Genomic DNA, 4,697 nt, shown 5'->3' on the forward strand with positions numbered 1-4,697 from the left:
AATGTTATAGTAATAAAGAACCTTATATAATTTGTAAAACACTTGAACTATAATTAAATAACAATACATCGCAATTCAGACATCTTATTTTCTAAGTTTTTTTTTATCTTTTTCCTTTATTTTAATATTCACTAAATTAATATGAAGATGAAAAATTTGATGAAAAATAATTAGTGAAAAATTTTCACAACTTTTTTCTTATCTATAAACAAACAGAGTTTCGTGCTCAATCGAAAAAACATGACTTTAATGAACACCAAATATGAAAGAGCGAAAAAACTTTTCTTTCATGTTTCTGTTTTGTTTCATACTTTTATTTTCAAAATTTCAGGCTCTGATTTTAATTATAGATTTGTTGATTTTATTTGATGGTAGAAGCATTTTTACGTTTTTGTTCATTTATTTGAACATATAATATATTTTTAATAAATGATTGTGTTGACAATATGACTCTAAAATTCATTTTATATGATCTCAAACTAAATAATTATGTTTTTTGGTATAAAACCGAATAAACCGAAAACCGACGGTATATAAACCGAACCGAACCGAAGTAAATATGGATTTAGAATGGTAGTTATATTTTACTAACCGAAATACCGAAAACCGAAAAAAACCGAACCGAAACCGAACCGAAATCCGGATTGAACACCCCTAGGGGTTTCTCAGGAGCGTTGAACGTTTTTCTGCCACGAATAGATTCTCACTTTTTTAATACCTTCTTTCATACTTTTTTTATTTTTTAATATTATCTAGTTTGATAGACTCTAATATTTAGTACCAATGATGATGCTGTAAGAGCACCTCCAATGGTTATAAACTGTGAAAATTTCTAAAAGAAAAAAATATTAATATTATAATTATTCTTTTATTGTTTATTTTCTTAAAACTAGTTGAAGCATTTATTCTCTTTAACAGAATAACATGTGTTCTTTGAGTAGTTTAATAGTTTTTTGTAACTTATAAGTTAGGAACTTTTTTCTAATTTTTCTCCTAATTTTTTTTTAAAAAATGTTTAGAGCCTCCCCTGATACCATGGTTGGAGGTGCTCGCCCGATCCTTTCCTAGTTAAGAAAAAAAAAAGTAAACCTCACCACTGGCCAGTTTTTCCTAATACCATGGTTGGAGGTGCTCGCCCGATCTTTTCCTAGTTAAGAAAAAAAAAAAGTAAACCTCACCACTCGCCAGTTTTTAACCAAACCTTATTTTCTTCGATCATAAACTTATCGCACGTTAACACCATGGTGATTCTCTGTGCATCGCATTACCCCTCAATTAATTTGGTCAAATGTTTGCAGGCAGATTACTTTGCCTTCACTGAAATTACATCAACTTCTTGATTTCTTATAGAAAAAAAAAACGTTTTAAATTTACACTAAATAGATAATAAGAGTGTTAAACGTTTTCAACGACAAAACATAGTTTCTTCACTTTCTTGTGAAAATAAAAAAAAACATAAACTGTATACTTTAAAATATGACCACCACACTACGACTATATACTACTACTACATCTGACAACTGCTTCTTCAGTTCATGAGTTTTTTTACTTTTACAAAACACAACCTGCAAACTTGTAAAACATTATGTAATCTCTCAACCAAAGCTATTTTCTTCATTTTTCCTTTAGTTGTTGTTACCTCCAAGCACAAGAAGTGACAAGAGGCTGATTCTTCCACCCTAAATACAACGCTCGGTCTCTCTCTTCAAGTGTATACTTCTCTGAATAACTCTCAAGCAACCCTTTGATCGTTGCGTTCACATAAGAGCTCAACGGATACGGCTTAAACCCCGCCATGTGAAACCTGGACCTCCACTTCCCCAACGGCTCATGCCTCTTCTCTTTCAACCCCTTCGCAAACTACAAGGTTCACCACTTCCCTAGCCAAACAGTGCTGCTCCACATTGATCCTCTCCTTGTGATCTCTAGCGAGCTTCACATCTATAGACTCGAACACCGCCAAGTAATGGTTCATCGTCTCCACAAACCGGGGAAGAAACGGCGCGGTGTTCGTATTCGCTTCTTGCTCGACCAGAGTCGCAACGTTCGGAGACAAACGCTTCACCAATCTCAACAGCCTGTCTCTGTGATTCTCCACGGTTACACTCTCATCAGGCATGTGGTGAAGAACCAGCGGGAAGTTAACCGCTAAAGCTTCACTGTTTCTAACTCCAAGCTTCTCTATCTCAACCTCAGTGCAGCATAGAGCAGCTCCACGGAACTCAAACGGCACACCGTACATCTCAGCAAGCTTACCAAGTCTTTCTCCAACTAACTCAAGACCGCCTTGTCGAGCAAACGACGATCTAGGATCATCAATCCCCGTTATCCTCACTCTCGGAGGTCCACCAGGACGAGCACCAAGAGCGCGGATCAGACTCACCCACTGACCTCCTTGTGAGATTTGAAAATCTATAATGTGCACAAACCTCTCGTTCTTCACAGCTTCAGCTATGGCTCCGTTAGCAGATTCATAACCGAACTTGAAGTAAGGACAAGCTTCGTATAAGATATGCAGGTAGGTGAGAAGCTCAGGACCTGTAGGGTCTCTGCATCTCAAGGCTTTGTAGATTGAGCTACCGGAAGAAGCTAGCCAAGCTATAAGCCCTTCAAGCATATACGCTCCTAAGCGCTGAACAGGCTCTCCTGAGACTGAAACCATTTGCTGCAGCTGAGAGATTAACCAATCAGTCATTGCCACGTCGTGGTTGTCAACAGCTTTGGCGCATTCGTAGAGCGTTCCTATTAAATCTCCTTTAGAGATCATCTCCATGGATCTGTGCATAGCTGAAGAAACAGCTCTGTGTTGTAGTTGTTGTCCAAACTCATAACCGTTGAAGTTGTTTGATAAGCCATGGAGGGTGTATTACCGTAAGAAGAAGGGAGCTGTGAGAAGAGAGGAAGAAGATAAAGAGGAAGTGAGTGTTGACGTGGACTAAGGGGTTGTTACGAGGCCGTTACAATGAGAGGAGTATAAATAATAGTTTGAAGAGAAAGAAAAGGGTCTTTTTGAGTACTGTGTAAAGATCTATAGACTAGGGTCTTGATCTCAGGCTCTCGACGTGTGAGACGTCTTGAGAAGATCTCTATATTTGGCTTGTACTTCTAGAGTGTAGAATACAAGAGAGGGAGGTTGGGCGGAACAGAAACAAATAACATACAATCTCTTATCATTTGGTGCGGTGAGCATTCGTTTCACGAGAAAGAGACGACGATGACGAGATCGGCGACTCTGGAAGAATCAATGCAGCGGATCGGTGCGTTGAATAACAACGTCGATGAGTTACGACGGAGATTCGATAGTCTCGACGACCGATTCAACAGATTTGTAGCGACAACGGAGGTGAACAATCAATCGAAGGAGACGAAGATGGACGAGCGATTCTCGAGTCTTGAATCGACTCTGACAGCTTTCATCGCTACGATTCAACAATCGAATCCTCGGTCATCACAGCCGGAATCGAGTGGAGCTAATCCGACGCAAGAAGATCCACGAAACTTGAATCAGGCATCTCCTAGACATTTCGAACAGTACCGGAAGGAACCTGAGCTAGGTTATCGGAATGTAGAGAACAGATCTGAGAATCGAAAGGGATTATATAAGAAAGTAGAGATGCCTATCTTCTCTGGTATCAATCCGTTTGGTTGGATCGCACAAGCAGAGAGGTATTTTCGAGTGATGCAGTCAACGCCGGAGTATCAGTTGGAATTAGCCTCTTTGAGTTTGGAAGAAGATGCTCTCTGCTGGTTTAACTACGAGATTGAGTATGGGGATTTCATTGACTGGTTCGATTTCAAGAGGAGACTATTAGCGAGATTTGCAGAATCATTTGAGAAAACACCGGGGAAAAGACTGTTCAGTATACAACAAACAGGCACGATAGCTGAGTATGTGCGGGAGTTTCAAGAGTTAGCTTCTCAGATTAAGTTAGCCGAAGCACACAAGATTGACATCTTCTTCAACGGGCTAAAAAGAGAAATGAAGGAGGTTATAATGATGAAAGAGCCTCGCACATTATCTGATCACATTCAAGCAGTGATTAAGATGGAAGATAGTGAGTTTTGTCGTTTGTTTTCATCTGCGAAGGGTCAAGAAAAACGTTTTGTCAAGTCGACAACAAGTCCCTTCTTCAAACCGTTAGCTACTCCGACAAACCAAGCTTGGAACAATAAGCAAAAGCAACTTGACCCAAGTGTCAAACAATCAACTCAAGCTGTTGTTCTGAAGGGCCAGAATCGAGTGAAACTTTCTGATGCTGAATTTGAACACAAGAAAAAAATGGAATTTGTTTCTCTTGCGATGAGAAGTGGACGAGATCTCACAACAATATTTGTAAGAATAAACATCTTCAGATAATGGTGGTGGCACAGGGGTGTGAAGTTGAGCTAATTGAGGAAGAGTTTCATGATTCGTGTGAAGAATTGCAAGGTACTACTACAGAAGTGATGGAGATGTCATTGTATTCGTACATGGGATGGTCTTCTCCAACTACTACTAAGATTCAGGGCCGTATTGGAAAAACGAATGTGGTGGTTTTAATTGATAGTGGAGCTACTCACAATTTCTTATCTCCGGAAGTGATGACAAAGGCTCACCTGCAACAAGAGGACATGTCTTCTTTCAAAGTCATGGTGGGTACAAGAATTACAGTTAATGGTTGTGGTGTTTGCAAAGGAGTCACATTGCAACTGCAGTC

At 39.3% G+C, this 4,697-nt stretch overlaps 1 pseudogene; it reads right to left on the reverse strand.

Moving 5' to 3' along the window:
- Positions 1-1,404: 1,404 nt before the first annotated feature.
- The window catches only part of LOC106295428, a 7,710-nt pseudogene continuing 4,417 nt past the window's right edge, over positions 1,405-4,697 (reverse strand).

The sequence above is a fragment of the Brassica oleracea genome, chromosome C5, assembly GCF_000695525.1.
Source record: "Brassica oleracea var. oleracea cultivar TO1000 chromosome C5, BOL, whole genome shotgun sequence".
NCBI lineage: Eukaryota > Viridiplantae > Streptophyta > Magnoliopsida > Brassicales > Brassicaceae > Brassica > Brassica oleracea.